Source organism: Ursus americanus, chromosome 2 (genome assembly GCF_024610735.1).
Source record: "Ursus americanus isolate L20-20 chromosome 2, mUrsAme1.1.p, whole genome shotgun sequence".
NCBI classification, from domain to species: domain Eukaryota; kingdom Metazoa; phylum Chordata; class Mammalia; order Carnivora; family Ursidae; genus Ursus; species Ursus americanus.
Genome location: NC_142128.1, coordinates 66885281 through 66898653, shown reverse-complemented (window position 1 = coordinate 66898653; position 13373 = coordinate 66885281). Strand labels below are relative to the sequence as shown.

General features: G+C 46.6%; 1 pseudogene; it reads right to left on the bottom strand.

Moving 5' to 3' along the window:
• The window catches only part of LOC123785643 (small ribosomal subunit protein uS12 pseudogene), a 46278-nt pseudogene extending 32905 nt beyond the window's left edge, over positions 1 to 13373 (bottom strand).

Here is a 13373-nt window from a genome sequence, read left to right as displayed (position 1 = left end):
GGGCACATGTAAAGTGACTGTAAACCTGAGCTCTCGTTTTGGAGTTAGTAATGCAGGGTTTTGATTGTTTGTCTTGTTATAGACCCGTATTAGACCGCTAGAACGAGTTGTAGCATTATGGACTAACTGCCCCACTCCCTGCCCCCATGCCCTCCCCCAGCCTGAGGCATACCCGGAAGCAGGGGGATTGTCAGTCTCTCTTTTAAAGACTTATTTTCCGTTGGCATACAGAAAGTTCACAGAGGGGCACCTGGCTGGCCCAGTTGGAAGAGCACGCGACTCTTGATCTCAGGATCATGAGTTTGAGGCCCACGTTGGGTGTAGAGATTACTTAAATAAACTTGAAAGAAAGAGAGAAAGAGAGTTCACAGAGACAGCCCTCTGAATGATGCCTCTGGAATGAACAATGATGTGGCCCAACCCATTTTTGCTTCTTACCTCTATGTCCCATCAGTGAGGCACCAAAGACACCCCACTCCCTTCCCCAATGCCTAGCCTTTGGTACCTGGATCACTCTCATCACCCCTTCCGTAGCTCTGCCTGCTATCTTTGGAGAGAAATGGAATCTCAACCCACCCTTCACTTTTCAGGAGGCATTAATTTAGGCTGTGCTGGTGGACTAGGTATCCAATATCAAGGGCAACTTACCTTCTATTCTTTTTTTTTTTTTTTAAGATTTTATTTATTGATTTGACAGAGAGAGAGAGAACAAGCAGGTGGAGCAGCAGAGGGAGAGGGAGAAGCAGGCTCCCCACCGAGCAGAGATCCTGACACAGGGCTTGATCCCAGGACCTGAGCTTGATCATGACCTGAGCCGAAAGCAGACACTTAACCGACTGAGCCACCCAGGCGCCCTGCGACTTGCCATCTAGGTAAGACGTTTTAAATTTTCAGTCAATATTGTCCTTCGTTTCTTCAAAATTCTGTTCAAAACGCAGGCATTCTCGGATTAAGTTCCTGATCAAACCAGCCGAGCTGTGGTCATTGAACACCGCCCCTTTCTGGAGATTCATTAGCTACTTAGAACATTCATCTTTGCTCTCGGGCTTTAGTTTCTCTTACTCAGTCTTGGTCTGGGTTTTCTGCATAAGTGACCCTGCTGCTTTCATTAGGCATCAAGCTAGGAGATGAAAAAGGCCTCACGTAGCCCTGCCTGGGGATCATATCAACAAAGAGCTTTTCAATATGCATTGTACGCCAGACACAGTTCTAGCATGGCTATTGGAAGATGAGCAAAAAGATGCGATGAATCGGAGGCTACCCCTGCCCTCAAGTAGTTTACAGCTAGCTGGAGAGAGAGGCATGATCATATGCAGAGTGAACTGATGGCAGATTGCAAGATGAGAGTAAGAAGAATTGAGAAGGAAGCGTAAGAATGTTCAAAGAAGATAATGTCAACACAGGTAATAAAAGACTCAAGGGAAAATAAGCCTTGAAGTGAAGGTGGAATTGGTCGGGCAAAAAGGAGAAAGAATGACCCTAGAAAATGATATAAACAAAGATATAGTTGGTTCTGCAGTGAGGCTTGTTTTGAAAACACGCATCTGTTCCAATCTGATTCATATATTAGGGAGCAATTTGAACATAATGTGATTTTTTCATTTGCTTATGCTTGATTTTGCCCTGGAAAACATGAGGTGGAGAAAAATGCACCCAGCTGAACCATGCAGGGTAGGAACACACAAAATGTATGCAAGCACACCCCTCAAGTGTCTCCCCCACCAGAGTTCACAGGGTTATATTTTAGTCTGTGTACTGCTCAAGTGAGCACAGTTCACAGTGTTGTAACCCATACCCATTTATATCTGGTGTTATGATTTTCCTTCCAGTCTCGGATAGACCCCCCTTCCACCATTTCATAGGAACTCAGAAGTTGCACCCCTTCCAACAACCACTTCCATATGCAAAATTCAAGTCTGTTTCAGGGTATAAGGCTATATTTATTGTAGTGTTTACGTATTTCTCAACTATTTAACATGTATAAACTGTGCTACCATTTTATTAGGCTCCTATCTTTTGTCGTTACTAATAAAGTGTTTCAGTATTGTGACTTCTAACCCTATTTTTCCCATAAGCCCCTGGTTTTCATTGTACGGCTTTTTTATAGTGTGGTTACTTTTAGTAGCGTGTGTTGTCTTACAGCAGGATGGACTGTTCAGGTTTTGGTAATAAAAATAATACTTGGAAAACTGTGAACAAATGATTGGGATTATAACTGCATTTATTTTATATTTTTAAAATATATATATATTTTTTAAAGATTTTATTTATTTCTGTGACAGAGAGACAGCCAGAGAGAGAGGGAACACAGCAGGGGGAGTGGGAGAGGAAGAAGCAGGCTCCCAGCGGAGGAGCCTGATGTGAGACTCGATCCCGGAACGCCGGGATCACGCCCTGAGCCGAAGGCAGACGCTTTAACGACTGCGCTACCCAGGCGCCCCTATAATTTTAAAATATTTTATTTATTTATTTTTGCGAGAGAGAAAGAGAGAGAGTGAGCGAGCATGGGGGGGTTGGGGGAGGGGCAGAGAGAGAAGCAGACCCCTGCTGAGCAGGGAGCCCAACTCAGGACTCGATCCCAGGACCCCAGGATCATGACCTGAACTGAAGGCAGATGCTTAACTGACTGAGCCACCCAGGTGCCCATAACTGCATTTATGTGGGAGAATTTCAGACAGAAAGTTGATGTCAGATTCATTCATTCTTTTGTGCATTCAGCTGACAAATATTTGTTGAGTGCTTGCTATATGCCAGACTCTGTCCTAGGTGCTGGAGTTATGGCAATAAAGAAAAGGGACAAAAATCCTTGCCTGCTAGGAGTTTACATTCTAGTTGAAGAGAGAGACAAACACAAGATAAACACATAAAATATATAGTATGTTAGATAGCAATCAATGCTAAGAAGAAAAAAATAAAACAGGAAAGTTGATATAATGTCTCAGGGACTGGGTGTGGGTATGGTGTCAATATTATTTCCTGCTGTATAACAAGCTATCCCCAACCTTAACAGCCGAAGACAATAAACATTTACTACTTACACAATTGCTGAGCATAAGGAAGTCAAGAGTAGCTGAACTAGAGTGGTTCTGGCTCCGGATCTTTCATGAAATCACGGTGAAGGCATGGGCTATCAGCTTCCTTGCTCAACCCACATGGCTCTTGGCAAGAAGCCTCAGCTCCCTGCCTCTCTCCATAGGACTGCTCGTGACATGGCAGCTTGCTTTATCTGGAGAGAATGATTCAAGAGAGAGAGGCTGCATGCCCAAGGTGGAAGTTGCAGGCTTTTATAACCTAACCTCAGAGGTGGCATACCATCACTTCTGCTGCCACACAAACCAACCCAAATACAATGTGGGAGGGGACAACAGGAAAACACAAGAGTACAAGTATGAAGATATGATCATTAGGGGCCATTTTGGAGGCTGACTATCATAGTGGCCAAGAGAACCCTCATTAAGAGAATGACCTTGGAGGTGCCTGGGTGGTTCAGTCAGTTAAGCGTCTGCCTTTGACTCGGGTCATCATCCTGGGGTCCTGGGATGGAGTCCCACATTGGGCTCCCTGCTCAGCAGGGAGTCTGCTTTCCCCCTCTCCCTCTGCTGTGCTCTCTCTGTCAAATAAATAAGTGAAATCTTTAAAAAAAGAGAAAGAAAAGAAGAAAGAAAGAAAGAAAGAAAGAAAGAAAGAAAGAAAGAAAGAAAGAAAGAAAGAAGGAAAGAAAATGACCTTTGGATTAAGCCTTGAAGACAGTGAGGGAGGTAGCCACGAGGATATCTGGGGGAAGGTCATTTTGTGTGGGTGAAACAGCATGAACAAGTACACATGGTTGGTGTTGGAAGGACAGCATGTGCAATGAGCTGCAGCAGAGTGGATGAGAGGAAGAGGAAGAGAAGATGTCAAAGAGGTGACAGGGAAGGTGAATGCTTTCATCTTTACCCTGAGTGAAATAACGAGTTTTGAGTAGAGAAGTGATACGATCTGACTTAGACTTTAACGGAGTATATCTGGTTGCTGTTTTGAGAGTAGACCAAAGGGAGGCAAGAGCAGGAGCAAGAAAGTAAGTTAGGAGGTGAGAGATGGTGGTAAGAAGTGATGGTTGGAAGGTGAGAGGTGATGGTAGTCTAATTCTGGAAACATGTTGAAGGTAGAATACTCAGGATTTGCTAATGGGTTGGCTGTGGGATGTAAGAGGAAGAGGAGCCAAATATAACACTTTTTTTCAAGTAACTGGAAGAATGGAGTTGCCATTTATCTATGTTTGGTAAGACTTAAGAAGGAGTTGTGTTAGGGTAAACACAGGAACTCAATTTCCGACATGTTAGATTTGAAATGCCTGTCAGACACCCACGTGGAGATATTGGATAGACGATCGGATGGTCAAGGCTGGAATTCTGGCAAGAGGTTTAAGCTAGAGATACAAGTTGAGGAATCATCAGAGACAAATGGAATTTAAAGTCCTCAGGTTGAATAAATCCCCTAGGGAGTGAATATGGATAGAAAGCTGAGTACCCCAGAGCACCCCAGCCTTTAGGAGGGTGGGTAGCAAAGACGACTGTGAAAGAGTGGCCAGAGAAGGAGGAATCAAGCTAGGTAAGCGTATGTGAAGCTGAGTGGAGATGTCTTTCAAGGAAGACTTGGAAGATGCTCTTTGCCAAATGCTGCTGAGAGAATGAGAAATGTCCCCTGGATGAGGCATGTGGAGTCCATTTGCTACCATGACTGGAGCAGTTTTGATGGCATGGTGGAGGCAAAACCATTACTGGAGTGAGCTGGAGATAGTATGAAAGGAGATCTACTGGAGACTGAGTATTCTTTCAAATAATTTTGTGTGAAGGGAGGACGTAAGTTGGGGTCTTAACTGAAGGAGAAAATGGAGTCAAGAGATGGGTTTTTTTTAAGATTTATTTATTTAGAGAGAGAGCACGCACAAGCAGGGGAAGCAGCAGGCAGAGGGAGAAGCAGGTTCTCCGCTGAGTAAAGAGCCCAATGTGGGACTTGATCCCAGGACCCCGGGATCATGACCTGAGCCGAAGGCAGATGCTTAACCGACTGAGCCACCCAGGCGTCCCAAGACAGGGTTTTTTAAAGACGGGAGACCCAGTAGCATGTTTGTGTGGAAGTGATGAGAAGGGAGACACGAATGAAACAGGAGAGACAGAGGGGAGAACAGTTGGGGCAGAATCCTGAGCAGGGGAGAGTGGATAGGAGCTAGTGTATGGGTGGAGGGCTTGAGCTCATCAAGGAGCACAGACAGTGTACCCCCAGAGTGCATGGGCAGAGTGCATGGGCATAGGAGCAGGGAGGTGGGGGGATGGGCTAAGACCTTCCACTCAGAGTGAGGATGAAGGAGGAGGGTTGGAGTTTAGGAGGGAGGAGGGGGAGATGTGAAAGCGTTGTCAGGAGAGTGGGAAATATGGCATGTCTGCTACGCAGTATAAAGAGTCATGTGTGATGAATGGCCAAGGATTTAAAGCCAACCAGTCAGCATAACTGTGCATTGTTCCCAGCCATGTTCAGCTGCGCGGGAACAGGGGCAGTGTGGGAGAAGAGGTTGGGTTTAAGCAAAGTTGAGGTTCGGCAATCAGTCAGAGCGGGTATGGCTCTCCTCATTTAGGTTCCTGCGGCTCTGAGAACCACATGGGCTGGTTTGCCCAAGACAGTGCTAGTTTATGCCTGGTTTCCCAAGGTCATTAGTACTGGTGCGCCCTTTTGCTTTCAGAACTGTCTGGATTTGGGTAACAAATGAGATGGTCCTTCTACCTAGAGCACCTTGGGGCCACGGGGGTTCTCAACAGAGCGTGCATCATTGTTTGACTTTAAAAATCCCTGAATAGATTGTAAATTCCTTGAGGTCAGTGTCACATTTCATGCCTTCGGTCCCCCATAACTAGCGTAACTTTCATCTGTGGCCTTCTTGGCACTCAGTTAAGCCAGCAAAAGCACGGGTGACTCAGGCCTAGAAGAGCCGTTGAGGACAATCCCCACGTTAGGCAGCTCTCCTCAGTCTCAAAACAAAGGAGGGGATGGAGGCAACTCACACTCCAAGAGGGCCTTTCAGAGTCCTGGAGGATTATGGAGGCAAAGTAGGTAAGAGTAGAAAGGAGACCAGTCAGGACAGAACTATGCAGGGGGCAGGCTGACCTAGGGAAGGATTTCAAGCCCAAATGTTCTGGTTATCTGTTGCTGTGTAACGAATCACCCTAAAATTTAATGACTTAAAACATCAGCAATAGTTTCGCTATCTCTCACTGTCTCTATGGATCAGGAATTTCCAAGGGTTTGGTTGGGCGGCCGTGGCTTGGGATCTCTTTTATGGTTGCAGTCAACTGGCTAGAGCCGGAACAGTGGGGGACCTGAAGAGTCTGGGGGCTGGTGGGACATCTCACTCTCTTCGTGTAGTCACAGGGCCTTCCTGTGAAGGAAGATCAGCTTGGGCCGGTCTCAGGTAGCTCCTAGCACGGCGGCCTCAGGGTAGTCAGACTGCCGTGGTGGCTGACAACTTCCAGGATGAATGTCCTGGTGACTGAGCTCAGCAGTCCCAGTGTTGCTTCTATCCTAAATCTGCTCCGTGTCAAAGGAAGAGGACATAGAAATCACTTCTCAATGGGAGGCATGTCAGAGTCACTTTATAAGATCATATGGGATGGGCAATATTGTTTGGCCCATTTTTGGAAAATATAATTGTGGCACTTAGTTCGGGTTCTTCTTCCTTCCTTCCTTCCTTCCTTCCTTCCTTCCTTCCTTCCTTCCTTCCTTCCTTCCCTCCCTCCCTCCCTCCCTCCCTCCCTCCTTCCCTCCCTCCCTCCCTCCCTCCCTCCCTCCCTCCTTCCTTCCTTCCTTCCTTCCTTCCTTCCTTCCTTCCTTCCTTCCTTCCTTCCTTCCAAGGAGTCTTGTTGGAAGGCTGAAGACCCCAGGCTTTTTTTGTTACCTTTAACCATCTTTATGTTAAAGATCCTTCCCAAATGGAACTTCTCGCCTCGCTCCCCTTCCTGATACGTGGTGATGTGTGTAAAGGGTTTGCTCAATGACCAAAGGGTTTAGAGGAGCATGGAGATTACAGGCTGTACCTCCTCAGAGAGAAGCTTGATGGTATGACGTGAACTGCCCTAGTTCACCACTTCAAAAAAGTGGTCAATATGACCTGACACATTAGGTTTTATCTATGTGGAACAAATTACCACAAGTTTAGTGGCTTAACGTAACACACGGCTGTTACCTCACCATTTCCATGGATCAGGAGTCTGGCATGTTTTAGATGGGTCGTCTGCTCCTCAGGTCACAAGGCAGCCATCAGTGTGCTAGCTGGTTTGTTTTCATCCGGAGGCTCACGTATAGAAAGGGCCAGTTCCAAGCTCACTCAGGTTGTTGGCAGTGTTCATTTCCTTGCACTTGCATGACTGGAGTCCTTGTGTCCTTGCTATCGGTTAGCTGGGAACTCCTGTCAGCTACTAAGTCTCAGGCCCTTGGCCATGTAGCCTTCACAGGCCATTTAAACAGAGTAGCCTAACGCATGACACAGAGAGCAAACTGGTGGTTGCCAGAGGGGAGAGAATGGGGAGACGGGGAAATTGGGGAAAGAGGAGTGGGAGGTACAGGCTTCCGGTTATGGACTGAGTAAGTCCACTGGGATGAAAGGCACAGCACAGGGAATCTAGTCAATGGTATTGTATTAGCGTTGTGTGCTGACCAATGGTAGCTGCGCTCGTGGGGAGCACGCATAAGGCACAGAGTCGTGGAATCACCATGTTTACACCCGAAACCAATGTCTCGTTGTGTGCCAGCTGAACTGCACTCATATAGATCAATAAAAAAATATTTAGACTACTGTGGCACACTATAGAAGTTCAACAACTGTCAGGTATCGTTAAGAAAGGGAGAAAAGACAACAGTTACAGCCGCAATGAGCAAGCAAGCAAACACAGCCACATACCTCTTCAAGGCCAGCCGCAGAATCTCTGTCATACATCCCATCTCAGACTCGGGGTACGCCCTGTCTCTTTTAAGGGCTCATGTAATTAGGTCAGGCCCACCCAGAATAATCTCCTTTCCAATTAAGTCAACGTCAACTGGGGCGCCTGGCTGGCTCAGTTGGTGAGGTGTCTGCCTCCAGTTCAGGTCACAATCCCGGGGTCGTGGAATCGAGCCCTGCATCAGGCTCTCTGCTCAGCAGGGAGCCTTCTTCTCCTTCGCCCTCTGCCTGCTGCTCCCCCTGCTTGTGCGCACGCGCTCTCTCTCTGTCAAATAAATAAATAAAATCTTTAAAAAAAACCAAAACCCCAAAACTCAAAGCCAACTAATCTGGAACCTTAAATACCTCTGCAGAATCCCTTCACGTTGTCAGATCATATAACCTAGTACTGGGAGTGAAATCCACCCAACGCACAACGCCACCGCACTCAAGCACAGGGGACCGATTATACGGTCCTGCACTGTGGGGGATGGGACTCTCAGAGGCCATCACCCTTGATCTTGTGGTGATCTTCTGGATGGTGGGTCTCCTATATTAATGAGGTTAAAGTTTTTGGAAGCAGGAAGGGATGTGGTGTCCTTAAAGGGAGCTGGAAAGGTGACGGAGAAGAAAGAAGCCTCCAGCCTCCTTAGCTGCTGGTGTGGGCATGTAGAGTGCAGTCGCCCCAGAGCTGTGCTTATGGCTCCCAGTTAGGGGACTAACACAATAGATGTTGTTTTTTAAAAAGCAATTAATAAATAGATAAAGAAAAAAGATCAAAATAAATGGAAAATTGAACCCGTAATAAGACACAAGATAAAAAGAGGGCAACCATAAAGTTAAAAGTGATAAAGAGAAACAAAAAATATCATTGAGAACAAGCACTTTAAATGAAATAAAAGAAAGAGTATACAATAGTAAGAAAAGACAAGGCACATTAAGAACAATTAAACTGGGGGCACCTGGGTGGCTCGGGCGGTTAAGTGTCTGCCTTCGCTCAAGTCGTGATCTCGGGGTCCTGGGATCGAGCCCTGTGTCCGGCCCTCCACTTGGTGGGCAAGTCTGCTTCTCCCTCTCCCTCTGTGATCTCTCTTGCTCTCACTCTCTCTCTCAAATAAATAAATAAAATCTTAAAAAAAAAAAAGAACAATTAAACTGTGCCAATGATTAAAAGGACCAAATAACTTTTAAAAGCTAAAATAATAAAAGTAGAGGTGCCTGGGTGGCTCAGTCATTGGGTGTCTGCCTTCGGCTCAGGGCGTGGTCCCAGGGTCCTGGGATAGAGCCCCCCCATCGGGCTCCCTCCTCCGCTGGGAGCCTGCTTCTTCCTCTCCCACTCCTCCTGCTTGTGTTCGCTCTTTCGCTGGCTGTCTCTCTCTCTGTCAAATGAATACATAAAATCTTAAAAAATAAATAAATAAAAGCTAAAATAATTAAATAAAATGTAAGAACCAAGGAAGTAAGGAGCGATAGTAAGTGTGTCTAAATATGGAGCAACAGATTCAAAAGCCCGGCAACCTCACGTTCAGTTAGCCAGAATTCTTGGAGTGGACGCACCCCTAAAATCCAACACACATTTGTGAGAGCATCTTTCTCAACCACGGTTCCTCATCCAGACCACAGAAGACAGAAAGATTTGTTGAGTGACTATTTTCTCAGTGCTCCCCCCAAACAGTACAGAGCTGGTAGCATTTACATGCACAGGAAAGAAGTTGATTTGCTGTACACAGTGGTTTCCTGGAGCTTAGGGCTTCATTCTCTCACCAAACTAGCTGATCCAAGTCAAAAAGTATGCAAGCGAGAAAGAATTGGTCAGTGTGGCACACGGTTCTGCGATGTTTTTGAGAGACCAGTTCTAGGTGAGAAGTGGGAACTGAAGTCAGACTCCTGGGACGTTTTCTTCCTCATGAGTTGCGTGGTCACGTGATAACTGACTGAAGCCCAGAAGTCACTTTGGATCCTTTACTGAAAATAATAAGGCCATCAACAGATGTCTTGACTTCCCCCAGAGGAATTCAGAGAGGTAGCAGAGAACATTCATTTATTTGATTTTATTCCATAAGCCTTCTGGCCAAAGGCCCAGGGAGGACTCGGGATTGGTACCTTTTTTTAAAAAAATAAGACTTTCCCAAATTCACATTGGAATGGGCCAGAGCTATCTTGTAAGGGAGGACTGATGCCAGAGCAGCTCCCGATACTCCTTTCTTCTCTTGCCCTCCAGCATTACATAAGTGAAACCCAGATGACTGCCAGTTTCACACAGTTGTCCTCATCCTGCCCAAGGGACTTCTATAATCCCACAGGCAGTACCTCCCAGAAGGTAACTAGGAGCACAGCCTGCTAAATTCTGCTTGACTTCTAAGCTGCATGGATATCGATCGTGCTTTCCTTAAAACACTTATTTCCTTGTTGTATTAGTTGCCCGTTATGTAACAAATTACACCAAAACTTTAGTCACCTAAAACCACAAATACTAATCAGCTCAAGCTTTCTGTAGGTCAGGAATTCCAGAGCATCTGAGCTGGGTAGGTTTTGCTCACAGTCTCTCATGTAGTTGTAGTTGGGATGTTGGCCAAGGCAGCCTGATCCGAAAGCTTGCATAGTGCTGGGGATTTACCAGGATGGCTCATTCACATTCATATGGCTTTTGGCAGGTGGCCCCAACTCCTCTCAGGTTCTCAGCTGGAAGCCTCAGCCACTGTTCACGCGGATGTCTCCATAGGCTGTTTGTGTGTCCCCACAATATGGCATAACTTCCTCTGGAAAGAAAGATGAAGAATGTGTAGTCCTTTTATGACCTAGTCTCCAAATCTACACATTGCCGTTTTTGCTTGATTCTATTTCGATAAGTGAATCACGAAGTCTAGCCCACCACCAACGGTGGGAGAGTCAGACTCCATCTTTTATTTTTATTATCTTTATTTTTTTTAAAAAAAGATTTATTTATTTTAGGGACAGAGAGCGCACTTAACAGGAGGAGAAGGGCAGGGGGAGAGAATCTCAAGCAGACTCCCCACTGAGCACGGGTCTCAATGTGGGGTTCCCTCTCACAACCCTGAGATCATAACCGGAGCCAAAAATCAAGAGTCAAACACCCAAGTGACTGAGCTACCTAGATGCCCCTAGACTCCATCTTTTAAAGGGAGAATTATTGTAGAGGACAAAAAAAAAAACCTTTTCCCTCTACCCTCTTAGGTTCATTCCGTTGGGCCCTGCAAATTAGACTGATAAAAGACAGATTAACAAGAGAAAGACAGTTTATTAACCCGGGTAGAGCTCATAGATGAGGGAAAAACAGTGAACCGGGATGAATTTAGGCTTCTAGCAGCTTGAGAAAAACCAGCAAATTTGCCGAGAAATGGCAAGCCAAAGGAAACGGGTTTTAGGCTTCCAAGAGTGGCAAACTGTGGGAAGGAACACATGCGGGGAAAGCCCATGGAAATAAGGGTTATTTCAGTGAGGTTTGTTATGTAGATTCCTCTCCGTGCTGTCTCTGGGCTGATAAGAGTCTCTGGTGACTAAGAGCCAAAGCCTGCTTCCAGGCAAACAGTGGGGGAGGGCAGGAGCTTGCTTGGGTTTGTTTTGTTTTGGTGTTTGCTGTTTCTCAGTTGTCTTCCGGGCAACACAATCCTTATGCCACAGCGGCAAATTTTGGGGTGGCATATTCTGACCCCCTACAGTATCAAAGAACCTGTGGACATGTTTTTAAACTGCCACACGTGTCTTCTGCAGCGAGAAGAACCGCGCAGCTCTCCCGGTTCTCTCTGTCTCTAGCCACTCACCATGTCCATCTATGGCTCTTCGTATTATTCCTTTTTCTTGAATACTGGATTTCTTGGACTTCTGTTCTTCTCCTTCCACATGTTTGCTCTGGGCCACCCTATGCTCACATGTACCACCTTCGGGCTGCTGATTCTCCAACCCAGGGGTTGGCATATGTCTTATGAAAGGGCCACATGGTTTAGGAGGCCAAATGTTCTCTATTGCAAATATCCAACTTCGTTGCTATTGTGCAAAAGCACCCGCGGACAATGCAGAAATGGATGGGCCTGACTGCGCTCCAATAGTATTTTATTTGTACAACTGGCTGCCAGTCTGCTGGTCATAATTTGCTGACCCTTTTTCTAATTTTTCTTTCCCTCCCAGACCCTTCTCCTGGGCTCCAGATAAATGCCCAGCAGCCCTCGGGGTGTTTCTCCTTGGATGCCTCAGAGGAGCTCAAACTCCTCTCTTCCTGCCCTGCGCTCCCTGTCTTGAACCCAGTTCTCTCTTGTGTTCTCTATCTCGTAAGTGACATTGCCATTCGGTCCGTTGCTGTCACCTGAGAGCTGGAAGTGGTTCCTGCTCGCCCCGCTCCCTCGCCTCGCACATCCAGTCAGTCAACCTTGAGTCTGCTTCCCAGAGTTATCCCTTGGCTCCATCTCCACTGCTACTACTCAGTTTCAGTTATCATTGTGTCCTTCCCAAAGTACCGTAAGAGCTTCGGTGCTAGACAGAACTGCGGAACCCAAAGATGTCCACATCCTAATCCCCAGAACCTGTGACTATGCCACCGGACATGGCATCAGGGACTTTGCAGATGTGAGTAAACTAGGGCTCTCGAGATGGGAGGATTATCCTGGATTACCCAAACCGACCTGCTAGAATCATAAGGTTCCTCACGAGAGAAAGGCAAGAAGGTCAGACAAGGGCGGGAATGTGCCAATGGAAGCAGAGATTTGCAAGGTGCCCTTTGAAGGTGGTGGAAGGGGTTAGGACCCCAAGAATGCAGGTAGCCTCTGGAAGTTGGAAAAGACAAGACATGGATTTCGTACTCAAACCTCCAGAAGGTACCAGCCCAGCCAGCCTCTTCGCTTTAGCCCGCGAGCCTGACTTTGGTCTTCTGACCTCCAGAACCTAAGACAATACGGTTGTGTTGTTTTAGGCCACAAAAGTGTGGTCCTTTGTTACGGCAGCAATAGAAAATGAATACACCCCCTCCCCCTTCCTCCAGTCTTGCTCTATTCTCCACCCCACCCCAAGCGCAAATATGATCTGTCACATCCTCATTCAAAACACTTCCCTGACCTCCCTGCATCCCTAGGATAAATGCCCAGCTCCTTGCAGGCTCCATCATGGGTCCCCAGCAGTTTATGCCCCACAAATTCATCCACTGAATTTGACATCGTGTTGTCCCTCCATTAAGACGAAATGTTTCATCTGCTTGCGACCTGTTCATCCTCCCTCCCCCCCTGACTAATGCCTGCAAGTCATTCAGATATCTCTTCCTCCGTCTGGTCCTGCCCCCATTCGGAGTTCAGGTCCTCAGTTAGAGACGTTAAAGTCATTTCCCTATCACACCCCTGACCCACTTTATTGCTCTGACTTGCGCACTTAGAGACTGCATACCTGTCTTGTTCACCTCTCTGCGCCGAGCACCTTCCAT